Here is a 14,374-nt window from a genome sequence, read left to right as displayed (position 1 = left end):
CTTATCTCCTCCCTGCAACCCCTGGGCGCAAGAAGTAGTAGAAGCATTGGTATATAGAAAACTGTGGCTTTCCTTCTTAACTGGAATCAGGAAGCTTCAACCCTGCCAATACCACCACCTTTCACACCTACTCAACTAGTGACTACAATCCAGAATGTGACTGTCAACCAAAAGTGTCTCTAAACACTCATGGTTCCATAACCCTATTGACTTACTTACCATCAGCAACAGCAGTGAGAAGGTTGCCTCTCCTCACTTCTGCCAACTCTCTTGAGTGCATCTAATTTCTATCCTGAACCCAACCTGCAAGGGAATCTGAGAAATGCAATTTTTTCAGTTTTTCAACCTCTTCAGCTAGGAGGATGGAATAGATTTTAAGTGAACCAATCTACATTTAAAATTATTTTAAATCCCACCCACACCCTCCACACTAAGTGTGAAGCCTGCTTGGGATACACTGTCTCTCTCTCTGTCTGACCCTTCCTTGTTCACGCTGTCTCTCAAAAAAAAAAAGAAAAGAAAAGAAAAGAAAAGAAAAGAAAAAAGATAGATAGATAGATGGATAAATAAATAAATATTTTAAATTAAAAAATTAAATTAAAAAGCAAAACAGAAACCACACACTGAGGTGGTGGAAGTAATACTATGACAGGAATCCCCAATACAACACCAATTACTGCGGATTATAATGGATCCAATTTTCTCAGATTGGATAAAAAAAATAACTTCCAGATATAGCAGTATATTAGAAAAGGGTTAAATATTAAGAGTATGAAAAATCTATGCCAGGCTAATTATAAACAAAAGGATAAAAGAGTGAAACATGAATATCAGACAAGGGTAAAAAGCAAAGAAAGTTTTAAATTAGATAGAGGGGTAATATCCTGGCATCTGTAAGTACCCGTAATTTACTCTCTCTCTTTTTTTTTTTTTTTTTTTTCCCCTTGAACCAACCTTTCCGGGTGGCCAGATCAGAACATGTGATGAAGGGAGCAAATCTAGGAGGATTTTTCTTTTCTTTCTTTTTTTTTTTTTTTTGCTTCAATAGAGGTCTGTGTCAGGCAGAAAAATGTAAAAGCAGGATTCAATCCTTGGCCTTTTCCAGGGACTCAAAAGAGACATAGAGGGAGAGAACCTCAGTTATCGCCCAGATCTTCTGGAGTAAGTTAGACACACCAGTCCAGCCTCCTGAACCGTCACTGGGTCCTGACCACCTATTTGGGGTAGAGAACTGGTATTCATCTCAAAGTTTGGAAGAAAGGGTCTGGGAGGCACCAAGCAATGGGTGGGCAAAGAGAATGTGTCAGCCAGTGAAAATCAACTTTCCATGGGTCCACGGCAGATATGGACCAGAGACCAGAAACAACATGAATCTCTGATGTTTTTCTACAGAGTTCTGTTATCAACTTGTAAAGAGCCGACTTCAGAATTAGACTTTTCCAAATCCTATATTTGGATTTGGCCATGAAGCCAAAACTTCACAGCATTGCCGGACATTAAATCTCCTATGCAAGCCTTTGCTCTGGGTGTCTTTTTTGTTTTTTGACAATGTTGCCCACAGTGAGTACTGCGAAAATCTAGTTTACCATTGCTTTTTCCAAGTCCTTCCGGTGACTCCTTCTGATTTGACCTAGTACAGCACATCTTGGGGGAGCATTGGTGGTTCAGTGGTGGAGGCCTGGGTTCAATTCCCAGCCAGTGCAGTGTGTTCAGCAGTTTTACTTTGAACTGTCTGTCTGTTGCTCAGGCAAGTTAGGTCCCTCTGGGGTTCTGACCTTCAGGGAACAGCTGCCCCATTAGGGGAGGAAAGTGGGTTATTTCCGGGGCAGAAGACATTGAGGAATTTGTGTGAACAGGGACTTGGGAGAAGGTATGTCCTTCACGTGCGGGTGTGTCTGACGGGTCTGTCTCTGACGTTTTTGCATCTTTGGGTCTAGAGCCAGTGTTACTTTTACTCTTCCTTCTGGTGGTCCCTGGAATCCATAGAGTCATCTGGTCACTGATACACATGCTGGACTTGGGCAGACCATTGGACCACGTCTCACTATGGAGTGGGGATCAAGAAACGAAATTCCCAAATTGAGACAAGCCGCAGGGAGGGCTAGGCAGACACCCCAGTGGAGAGGAAGAAATGAGGGGCCCCAGGAAGGAGGAGACTTGTGGGGAAGAATCCACAGGGTGATGAGGGGAACTGGGTAGAGATAGGCTTCAGTCTTTGATGGTCTTGGTAGAATGAAGGATGAGTCCCCGAGTGTAGAGCAGCATGTACAATAAAGTCATTTTCACTACTATTGTTTTATAGTCTGTCCGGGAAAAATCTATTTAGTGCATCGTTTTTATGCTTATTGGTAAGCAGCACGGTGGGGGAGGGGGGCGGGCGGGAAGCCATGACAATCATCAGCTCTGGAGGTTTGGAGGAGGAGACTCTGGAAAAAGAAAACCCAGGGATCATCAGGTTTGCCTACCCCTGTTTTCATCTACTATTTTCCTCAACAAACCTTATGTAGGGTCCCAGATCTCAAACTGCCCCTGCCACATTGGCAAATTGAATATGTGCCACTGATCATTTCTTTCTTGAAGGGATAAGAAATGGTAGAGCCGGTGCTATGGGAGTGAGATGCAAGAACAGAACTTAAATGCTTTTCTCCATAATGTCTCACTGCTACCTCTGAACGTCAGCCTTCCACACACACCAGTTCAAAAACGCCTTCAGTCTCTATGGAGGGTTAGAAGTCTTTTATAATTCCTGTAAGGCATGTTTCTTCCTTCCTTCTATAATTCCACCAGGGTTGATTTTTGAGGAGCTGGTCAGCAAGCCCGGACCAGTTCAACATCCTGGATCATTTGTCTGGTTTCGGTATCGTTAGAGTAGGCAGGTAGTTAAGTTCTAACAGGACACCTGGAGGTCAGCAAAGAGGAAGTGCTGGCCAGCTATCAGGGAGGTCAGAGGCCTGTCCTGGCAGCGGCAGTCCACAAGAAGCCGGATCAAACCAGATAGGCCCAAGATGGTGGGAGCCAGGATGGGAAAATTGAGGGGAAAAAAAAAAAAAAAAAGGAAACCCTGCTTCTGGACCAAACAGTAAATATTCCGCCCCCCTAGTCAATAACTGTCAATGAAAGAGAGAAACCCAACCCCCAGGGTGTGGCAGTTCACCTGGCTCTGGCTCTCACTCCCCTCCCGCTGTCACTGTCCCTCTGTCACTAGCACTCTCACTGGCGCTCTTACTCTTGAGCTCAAGTTCGGCTGCTCTCATATCTCCAGGAGTGTACTTTTTGCTTCTGTTACTCATCTGTTGTGCTACATGTCTGTTCTTGAATTCCTTCTCCTGGCAAGACCAAGAACCTTTGGCAACTCCTTCAGGTTCTGGCTGGATTGAGGAGGCCCCAGGACCCCGGGTCTCCCCAGTTCACCCGGCAATAGTATATTAAAAAAACAAAACAAAACAAAAACAAAACAGGCCCAAAATGGCATCACTTGGGTTAAGGCCCCAAGTCAGTAAGACAGGACTTACCACCTAACCTAACTGCGGTTTCAACCTCCCAGAAATGTAACCTTTAACATTGTAACCGGCAACATGGAATTTCCTGGTCAATACCAGGAACTTTACTGGTACACTCCTCCCTCTTCCCCTTAGGAGGGCAGCCTTGCCTAAATCATGCATTTCTCGCTAATAAGTTCCTTTCTTCTTTGATTTTTATGCCCTTTCCGCATTTAAAAACCTTTCTGCCTGTTTAACTTCCCGCGGAGTTCCCCTGTACTTGCTAGATGGGCTGCTGCCTGACTCATGAATCATTTAATGAAGCCAATTAGATCTTCAAATTTACTAGGTTGAATTGGGTATTTTTAAGAGATTTGGTGCAGCATGGGGATCCAAAGTGTACTTCTGATGGCATTCGGGGACAATGAGAAACAGGCATGGTGCCTTGTGAGCTCACTGCCTTTCTCGCCACTTCTGAGGACTACTGGTAAGTCTGTCTTGGCTTGAGCTCCGCTTCTGTGTGTGTGTTCGAGCGACTGATCTAACTGGTTTCCCAGTCTAGGGGTCGTGGGGTAGTGTAGACTGACGGGAGGTTCCGACAGAGCGGCAGTCCTTAGCCCTTCGTTCAGTCCACAAGTACACGTTGGAGTCCTGTCTCCTTTTCCAGTCCACAGTCTCCATTTACTGGAGTCTACTGGTTTAGTCCATGCTGGGAATCGCTGGTGGTGTGCAGGGCCTTCTCTTTGCCAGTAATATCTTTTGGTTACTGCTGGTGTGTTGAAGTGCCTACGTTTGTCTGGTTTTGTGTGAACAGGGCTTAGCTAATAGGATCCTTAAATTCTAAAGAGCCAAGCACGCCACCTTCTGGCACACCTGCTTACTTTATGTCTAAAAACTATGGTGCCAGGAGCTGTGCATAACTGTAGAAATGGCGAAATTTTACTAAAAACAATTTGGAATTACAATGGCCACGACGGGGAACATTCCAAGTAGATAAGACAATTTAAGAAGTGCACTTAAAAGTAAAGGTTCTCAAATTAAACAGAATGGGATAACTGTGTTAATTGGCAAGAAAAACCTCCAGAAGCCTTCCAATTCATTGAAAGATTCACTGCAAAAGGCTAATGGAGAAAAAGGCTAAAACAAAAGACTGTAACACTGATGTGACTCCTTTTGCTCCCCTCTGTCCTCCTTTGAGGACTCCTTCTACTGATCCTCTGTCCCAATTGCTTTTCCACTCGGAAGAGACCACACAACTGTAAACAAAAGCCTTCTGAGTTAATGGCCTTACAGATACTCCTATACCTACCTGCAAAGGAGGGCCCCTGTGGGCCCCTCCCAGAGTTGATGAAACTGTGAGGGATTTTCTGGTAAACTGCTGTATAATTCTTGAAATAGGCAAGGGGAAACTGGTAGATACTGAGGATACTGCAGAGGGAGGGGGTCCTGAAAAAACTGGCAGAAGCCAGTGAAGAGCAAAAATTCTTTTTTTTTTAATGTATTTATTTTGAGAGAGACAGAGACAGTGTGAGCAGGAGAGGGGCAGAGATGGAGAGAGAGAGAGAGAGAGAGAGAGAGAGAGAGAGAGAGAGAGAGAGAATCCCAGCGCAGAGCCTGATGGGGGATGGGGGGCTCAAACTCACAAAACCATGAGATCATGACCTGAGCTGAAACCAAGAGTCGGACGCTTAACCGACTGAGCCACCCAGGTGCCCGCAGAGTGAAAATTCTTACCAGAATCAGTTCTGGATCTCTATCTGTAGTGCCCAACTAAGAAAAATAAAGTTTCACATTGTCCCTTTCTTTTCAAATCCAAACCTATTATATTGATCCTTTCTGTCCCACGGATAGCTATGGTCTTCCTGTTTGTCTGATTTTGCATTACTGGGCTAGGCTTTCTGTCTGCCTGGAACATGCAAGTCGTTGGCTCTTTGTTTTGGCTATCTTTGAGAGTGACTCTGGATTTTGGAAAGGCTCGAACACACAAACCCCAAGTTCATGACCTGAGCTGAAGTCAGACGCTTAACCGACCGAGCCACCCAGGCACCCCAAGGTTGATGGTTTAATTAAAACGGACACATCTTTAGAGTTATCAGCATTAAATATAAAACTTTTGCTCTACTGGAGTAAAATCAACTTTAGCCAAATAAATTCATGTTGTGTCTACTTAAGTAGTTTTCTTTTTGGTAACCTAAAACCTTACAGTTTTGCTAAGTTGGGTTAAACGATAAGTTAAACTCCTTAAATATCTAGACCATTTCCAAATAAGACAAAATATCAAAACATTAATGACTAAATAATAGGTTTATCTACTTTTGGCTTCTTCTTACAGAGAAACTAAAAGATACTTAAATGTGTTAGTGCCACATTGGGAAAATTTAAAAAGGCAAGTGCTTCTGGAAATTGTAAAATATATTTATAAATTTGCAAATCTAAAGAATGCTGGTGATGCAGGCAGGCTGGGTCCGGAGACCTAGGGGAGGGTCCCACAGGACTGGCCAAGAGAGTCCTTGGTTTCACGAAGGATCGAGATCAAACAGGAGCCAGAGAAAGTGAAAATAAAGTTTATTGAACAGGGAGAGTGACAGATGGAGACTAGCAGACCAAGTGTCCGGGAGACTCAGAAAGACTTCTGAGACTTCAGTAAAGGAGAAAAAGTCTCCTTGTTGCTTGGGGCTAGGTGTTTACGTTGGAGAAGAGTCGAGAGTACATGTTTCTTCAGGAATCCAAGGTAGGGTCCAGACAAAGGTGACTGCCAGGCGAACAACAGGAGTTATTCCATAAATTCCCGAAGGCAGGGCTATTGACGCCAGCATCAGCTAAGGTTTGTTGGAAGCTAATGTCCTGGAACACGTTTGGGCTCTGGCTCTTCTCGGGTGTTAACAGGTATTTGGGGCCTAGGACAAAACTCAGAGGATGATTAACTTTCTTGCTTCCCCCTTGAAGTGGAAACATGGCTTCTTTGGGTATTCAGAGGCAAAATATGGAACATGAGGAAGTGGGGCCCAAGCAGAAACAGCAGAGATGGAAGCCTTTCTAAATTTTTTTTTATGTTCTTATTTTATTGAAAGCAATTGTTTTTAACGTTTACTTTTTTTTTTTTTCAACGTTTACTTATTTTTGGGACAGAGAGAGACAGAGCGTGAACGGGGGAGGGGCAGAGAGAGAGGGAGACACAGAATCGGAAACAGGCTCCAGGCTCTGAGCCATCCGCCCAGAGCCCGACGCGGGGCTCGAACTCACGGACCGCGAGATCGTGACCTGGCTGAAGTCGGACGCTTAACCGACTGCGCCACCCAGGCGCCCCACGTTTACTTCTTTTTGAGAGAAAGAGACAGAGCGTGAGTGGGAGAGGGGCAGAGAGAGAGGGAGACACAGAATGTGAAGCAGGCCCCGGGCTCTGAGATGTCAGCACAGAGCTGACACGGGGCTCGAACTCACGATCTGTGAGAACATGACCTGAGCCGCTCAAGGGAAATGGAGCCTTTCTAAAATGCAAGACAATAGCCACAGACTCTATAAAGATGATGACACAGGTGGTGAAATCCCATTCTGCTTCCGCAAAGAATGGCCCCACGTTGCCAGGATTTTGTCATCCTAACGTCCCATCACATGCCAGGCAATCTGCTCCTGAATCAGAAAAAGTAAGGTTGAGTGAACAAGGGCTGTGAAGTACGAGAACATTTGGGGCCAACGGAAAACCAAGACGGCCAATTTGTTCTTCCGGGCTCTCTGACAAATCCTGTATTTTGGTTTTTGTATTCCTTCACCTACCATAGTATGGGGAGACTTGTATAAAATTGCAAAATTAGTCTACCAGCAATGTCTGACCAGTCAGGTCTGTAATCCTGGAAAAGCTATTTTTGTTCTAAAGGCCTCAAACCTCCCTCTGGACCCTCTGAACACCTGCAGCTGGACTTCATCCAGTTGCCACCTAGTACAGGTCATCAATATATTCTCGCCCTGGTATGTTACGTTTTCCAGATGGGCTGATGCCCCCACAGTAAGAAAAAAGGCTGTCACAAAGTGTGTTTCCGGGGGGCCTGGGCGGCTCAGTGGATTAAGCGTCTAGACTCTTGATTTAGGCTTAGGTCATGATCTCACGGTTGGTGAGTTCGAGCCCTGCATGGGGCTCTGCACGGACAGTGTGGAGCCTGCTTGGGATTCTCTCTCCCCCTCGCCCTCTGCCCCTCCCCCGCTCATGCTTGCTCACTCTCTCTCTCCAAATAAATAAATAAACTTAAAAAATTTAAAAAAGAAAGGAAGAAAGAAAGTGTGTTTTCCACTTGCTGTGCACCCCCCACAATCTCCATATCACTGGAAAAATACAAACCTTAACAAAAACCTTGCAGACTTCTCAGAGTTCTGTCAGTGTGTAACCTTATGTTGTTCCCTTGTCACCTCGTGCTAGGATTACCAGCTGCTGTAAGTCTGTAGTGTCTTCTGCTCAGGCACATCTATCATCAGTAGGTTAAAGAAGACTTCCCAGATCCCAATTTAAAAGATTCTGTTGGTCACAGTCTGTGTAGCCCGGTGACTGGGTATTCTGGAAATGTCATCAGAGGAAGACTGCCCGTGAGCCTCATTCGGAGGGACCTAACCAAGTGCTCCTGACCACAAATACTGCCACAAAACTGGGAAGCATGGACCCTTGGGTACACATCACACAGCTAAAAAACGTTCCACCTGATACCTGGGCCTGTGTAGATGCTGGAGACTTTCAAATCAAAGCGATGAAAGGAAGCAGTTGCCTTTGAGGTAGACTGCTCCCACCGAAGACAACAGATCAAGATTTCATACTTGAACTAAACGTGAAACCCTTTCTCCTTTCCTTTCCTTTACTCTGGCATTGGCCTGGAAAGATAACACCTTCATCTTTATCCCCCAGACCATTGCTAACGGGGGGGGCGGGGGGGGGGAACCTCTGGAACTTAGAACAACCTTTTATTTAAGTCTAGGACAAAATCTCATTCTGCCCCTGGCTTGTCACAAGCAAAATGAGCCATCTCATTGGCCGAATCCCTGTTTACATTGTGAGTTAGAGAGGACCTACCAGGCTTTCATGAGTCAGGATTCACTCTTACTGGCAGATCCCTGCTCCCTGACAAGGGATAAAAATAAGTGAGGCTATCTATGATCAGGAACTTCTTAATTCTTAAAGTTATTGCAGAATCTGCTAAAGCAGTAATTGCCCAGCAAAGATCCTTAGACTCTCTGGCCAAAGTTGTTCTTTAAAAAAAAAAAAAAATAATAATAATGTTTATTTATTTTTGAGAGAGACAGAGCGTGAGTGGGGGAGGGACAGAGAGAGGGGGAGAGCCAGAATCTGAAGCAGGCTCCAGGCTCCGAGCTGTCAGCACAGAGCCAGACGCGGGGCTCGCCGCGGGGTCGAACCCACGGACCGCAAGGTCATGACCTGAGCCGAAGTGGGAGGCTCAACCGACTGAGGCACTGAGCCACCCAGCCGCCCCCAAAATGGTTCTTGATAATAAAATAGCTCTTGATTATTTTTTAGCGGAGCAAAGAGGTGTCTGTGCTGTGGCCAGCACCACCTGCTACACCTGGATTAACACCTCTGGGGCAGTGAAAACTCAAGATATGTTTTCCTCAACACCCTCCCCTCCCCCTCTTCTTAGCAGAGGTCCTGTGAGCACATGGCAAGAGGGGGCTGCCTATAAGCCATGACAAGAGGCCTCAGAAGGAAGCTGTAGGGGAGGCTAAACTCTTTCCCCTACCCTCTTAAGGTCTCGGGCTGGGCCTCAGCATTAAGTTGGCATAAAACAGATTAGCAGGAGAAGAACATAGACATCCTTCCCATGCACATGGGAGCTTTCAAGGAAGAAGAAAGATCCAAAAAGTACTTAGACCTAAGTGGTCATGTACTAGGTGCGGCAAAGAGTAGTAATTACGAAAAGGAACCAAAATATACGAGGAGGCAAAAGACAGATCAGGGTTATTTTAACCAGGTCTGTTTGTATAGATTTCTCTCAGCCTCGACTTCCTAAATCTGGTGACAAGAACCTTTCTCTCCTCCTGGTATAGGGAGGGCATCTTTCCCATGGCAATTTTATCTTCTGCTGTTAGGAAGAGGACAGGAGGTCAGAGCACTCTTGCATCTGTTTTTCAAGCATGCCCTTCGCTGAAAATAATCCTTAAGCCAAAGTGGCCTATTTGGGGGTGGCATATTTGGCCGGATTCGAAACCTACCCTGATGGCACCTGGATCTTGGACTTCCCACCCTCCAGAACTGTGAGAAATAAATTGCTGTTGTTTAAGGCAGTCTGTGGTGTTCTGTTAGAACAGTCTGAGCATGCCAGTATACCCATCCACAATGCCAGGACTTGGTAATTGATAATTTCCCTCGTGTTTGTTCCTGCTTCCAACTTAGGACCAACCAGAGAAAGCCAGGTATGCACCCCCACCAACCTCACAGGATACCTCTAAATTCTAGTCAGCCAGTGTGAAAATTAAGAATGGGAAACCTCACTAGAATGGAGTTGGGAGGCCAGAAGGGGGAGCTATACCACTCAACATGAATTACAGGAAGAATTGCCAATTGTAGACCCCAACAGAAGAATTCTCAACGGGAAAGAGTCATCAATGACAGGCCCCAATAGGAAGAAGAATGTATATTGCATCTCCTACAAGAAATTGAGGACCACCCCCCCTCCGCCCCCCCCCCCCCCCGCGCGGAGGGAGCCAATGAGAAACAGTCATCACCCTGAACTCTTGCTTTTCTCCAATGGACTTTACTTCAAAACAGCCTCTCTCAACTGCCTCCTTCTCCTCCATCTAGTGATATTCCCCTCCTTTGTTTATTCAGCTTGCCTGTGGCTCTGCCATAGCATGAATGTCCTGGATTGCATTTCTCTGCTGTTCCCAAATAAGCCCATTTTTGCTGGGAAAATAACTTTTCAAGGTTAATACCTGCCTACAGCTTACCCATGCCAACGGCCTCCAATCAGGGCACACCTGAAGGCTTCCCATTTTTCTACTGTAAAGTTCTCCCACTCCTCTGCCTTCCTTTCATTTCAGTCTCTGCAAAAACGCAAGCCCTGAATAAATAAGCCTTTGCTCTTCTTGCTTGGCTTTTGCTTTTTAACAGGAGCGTCACTGTAGGGTTGGCAAGGACTCCCTCGTTGACTCACTTAAGTCAGGCTCCTGGGGCCCTCAGTTAGTCCTAGTCCTCAGCCTTCCAAGCCCAGTTCCAGCAAGAATCCCCCCATCCTTGATATCTAAACAAGTTCCTTGTAGCAATTTTCCAGTCACTGACTCCCTCACTCTTTCCTTTGGCTGTAAATCCACAGTTCTCCTTGCCGTCTTTGGGAGTTGCCCTCGGTTTTATATTGAAGTTTGTTTCCCCGACTGCAGTATCTAAAGCCAAATCTCTCCAGGCAATCCCTTACAGGCTGATGCCACGTCTTTCCTCTCAGGCTGTTAGCGAGTCCAAGCTCCTCCTGCTCCCTGTGTGACAGGCAAATGGAGAGGCAAGATGTGGGGACAAAGAAAGCGACTTTATTCAGAAATCCAGCAAACCGAGGAAATGGTGGACTATTCTCCCAAAGAACCATGTCCTCTTGGCATGAAATCCAAGTTTCTTTTATGTTGGCAAAAGGGGGAAGTGGGAGGGGGCTGGAGTCAAAAGGTGGCTGACATCTGCAGACATCTGAGGGAGGCCGTGTAGGTTTTTTGTCCTTGGTCAGTTGATCTCTGTGTACAGGAATCTGGTCATGTCGATCCCGTACATCTTAAACAGAGCATAGTCCTTTCTGTACCTACTTCCTCATCTCCTCAGGTGAGGTAGATTTCAGGTGCAAAGCAGATTTTGCAAATCTTAGCTGTCACATGCCCAGTGTAGAGCTAAGCAAGCAGATAATTCTAAGCTGTGAGATGCAGCAGCAAGGGAAATAGAAGCAATATGGAGTCGGACATGGTGTTTCTGTTACAAGGCTGGTCAGATTCTCCGGAAAGTATTTCTTCACTCGCACCTGGACAGTGCATCTGGCTGCCAGGATTCAGGGAATGGGGTCTGGATCAAACTTGATTCACATTCAGTTGCGACACTGTCACCTAATCCCCGTTGCCGTGTCCTTCAGTGGCCTCAGTGGCCACAGAGCCCTTGCTTTACCGTTTCCAGAGGAGAACGTTTCAGCAAATGTTTTGTGATTTGAGCAACAGAATAGAATCTACTTTTAATGTTCACATAGCCTTGAAGCTGGGTTTCCAGCCTGGAACACCAATAGGGGTAAAAACAGAAGGGTTGGTTTGCAGTCACCTGGCTGTTGTGTCTAGTTTCATAAATTCAGTTTCTTTCGATACCGGATAGCTTCAAAAATTTTTTGAAATGCATCGCAGAGGTAACTCACCGAACTTGAAAGGAACCCTTTCCTTTGTAGTCCTAAATGTTGCGCTCTACACATTGAAAGGTAATTTTTTTTAATGTTTATTTACTTTGAGAGAGAGAGAGAGAGAGCGCGCGAGAGAGCGCGAGCGCGCACACATGTGCGCTTGTGAGTAGGGGAGGGGCAGAGAAAGACGAAGCGAGAGAACCCAAACCAAGAATCAGACCCTAAGGGGACTGAGCCACTCAGGCGCTGCAAAAGGCCTTATTTATTTAAAGAAAGGTACACAGGCGCCAGCAGCCTCCCAGACAGGTTCCCCGCCGGCCGGAGGTTCAGAACTCACACCCTCTGCCCCAGCAGGCGGGCACTTGGAGGAAAAGAGGGACAAGCCAATTTCACCCTCCTGAGGGTTGGCTGGCTATATTGAGGAGGGGGCAAGGGCGAGGCATGGGCCGGAGGGAAGGCGCGTTCCCGTGACGTCACGGATAGGGCGTGTGCTATGTAAATAGGGGAGCGCAGGGGCTGCTGTTTCGGTAACTACCGCTTAAATAGCGTATGATCTCGCGTGCTGTGGGAGCCATTCCAGGACTGTTGGTTGCAAGTGCGTGTGCTGCGTGTGGCAAAGTCTTAGGGAGGCTCGGGGGTGTGTGGACGGAAGTGACCGTGTGTAGAGAGTGTGAGGCGTGAGAGGGTGTAGTGGGGCGGAGGAGGCGGAGGTCATACTTACCTGGCAGGGGAGATACCATGATCAGGAAGGTGGTTTTCCCAGGGCGAGGCTTATCCATTGCACTTGGGATGTGCTGACCCCTGCGATTTCCCCAAATGTGGGAAACTCGACTGCATAATTTGTGGTAGTGGGGGACTGCGTTCGCGCTTTCCCCTGACTTTTCGTGGTAAAGACAGAAGAGAACGTGCTGTTCTGCGTGGTGGTGTCTTGGCTTAACCAAGCTGGTTTTTGCCTTACCTAGTTCTATGCATTGCTGAGGTGTTTTGAAAGCTTCTTACCTTCTTGAGTTTTGCCTTTGTTTCATCTTGTGGGCTTACGTATTGGTGTTTTTGGGTATGGAAGTTCTGCGTTTCTGCGTGTACATTCAGACCACAGGTGTGTTCGTTATGAATATGACACGTGTGAGGGCACCGTAGTGCACGCAGTTCGCATGAACGGGTGTGTTTTTTCGTAGGTGTTTTCTTTAGTGTACAGGCTTAAAGGAACTCTTATGTGGGTGGTTCGTGCTGGGTAGGCCAAGGCCATGGTGCACACACTTCCCAAAGCTAGGGAGAAACTGCCTGTACCGTGGTCCAGATTCGTTTCCGTTCGTAACATGTTTAGGCTACGCGAGGAAGCAGCTCTGAATTTTGCACATGTTATATTCCCTGCAAATCTGAAGCGCAGTGAGACCTGAATCGTGGTCGGAAGCGTTGTGATCCAACCAGAAACCTACACTAGAGAGTCTTGGGAGTCAAAGGTGACCAGTTTCTCCTCTTGTGAGAGGCTGCAACTAGGCTGCGTCCTACTCTTTAAACACCTAACCTTGCCTAAGACTTCATTTTTTAAGCGTTAGTTTCCCTGTTTGGTGTCTGTCTTGCTTTTTTACGCCTTAAAGCCGTTACTAGCCGATTCCAAAGACACCACCCGCTCATCCTTCCCACCCCAAAGCAGCTTTTTCTATTTCTGGCTTTGGTTTTCCCTTCCTTCCATCTCTTCTCTCAGGCTCTTTCTTGATACCTTTTATAGACACGAAAACACTAGCTCTCTCTCAGCCTCCGGTTTGCACCTGGCACTCTTCAGTAGTGTGGCAAATTAGGAAGCTTCCTTAATAAGAAGGCAGCAAGAATTGTAAGTAACTTTTTTTTTTTTTTTTTTTTTTTTTTTAGCTCTCAAGTAATTTTAGATGTTCCCTGTCTGAAAATGCAGTTGCGGTGGTATATCCAACTCCGGTTTATAAGAAAACCAACCAGGTCCAGTGTTGATGACAGTCGTGCACATTTTGCCAATTCCCAGGATGTCTTCTTAACTTGCTCACTTCTGATCCACAGTTGTCCTGGCAAATAGAAACTACTTGACCAAAAGCAAACGGCAGGGCCATGGCGGGCAGAACCATCAAGCCTCCCTGGTGGGTACCTCAGGAACAGCATTCAGAAGCTGCTGAGACCACTGGAGAGACTAGGAGCAGGAGTTGAGTTGGAGGTAGGGAGTAGAGTTGGGGAAGGGGTTGTATACAAACAAGGGCAGGTCCAAAGAAGACTAAAAAAGTACACTGGAATGCGTCTCGAGTATTGAGGACACTGAAAGTAGAAGATGAACCTCAAAAACAGCATGCTGAGTGATAAAAAGAATACATACTTGTTGCGACCGGCGCAACAAACACCGAGATCAGGGTCCTGAGGGTAGGGGAATGTAAGAAAAAAAGAGAGAAGAGAAGACAGTTTGGGAACAGGAGGGTCCCATGGGCTGATGGCCCAAGTGACGGCTTTATTGTTGCTGTACACAATCTTTTATAATATAAGACTCTTATGGATCAGGTCATTCTAAGAATAAACAGGTTTCACATG

The 14,374-nt window shown here is 46.2% G+C and overlaps 1 long non-coding RNA gene and 1 other non-coding gene across 3 annotated transcripts in view; both read left to right on the top strand.

Moving 5' to 3' along the window:
• LOC147578312 (uncharacterized) overlaps window positions 1-14,374 on the top strand; it is a 25,559-nt gene extending 11,185 nt beyond the window's left edge. Inside the window, exon 3 of one of the 2 annotated variants that reach the window (XR_015255068.1) lies at window positions 13,859-14,374. This is a non-coding gene — a long non-coding RNA (uncharacterized LOC147578312). Of the gene's footprint in view, window positions 1-9,563; window positions 9,759-13,858 lie in introns of those variants that run through there. The other variant, XR_015255070.1, reaches the window with a different exon arrangement.
• Window positions 12,541-12,704, top strand: LOC147578313 (U1 spliceosomal RNA). The gene has a single exon (XR_015255691.1). It is a non-coding gene; the product is annotated as a U1 spliceosomal RNA (small nuclear RNA).

Source organism: Puma concolor, chromosome C1 (genome assembly GCF_028749965.1).
Source record: "Puma concolor isolate L17-30 chromosome C1, mPumCon1.1.hap2, whole genome shotgun sequence".
Taxonomy (NCBI): Eukaryota; Metazoa; Chordata; class Mammalia; order Carnivora; family Felidae; genus Puma; species Puma concolor.
Note: the sequence above shows the minus strand (reverse complement) of the source record. Positions and strands in the feature narration are given on the sequence as shown.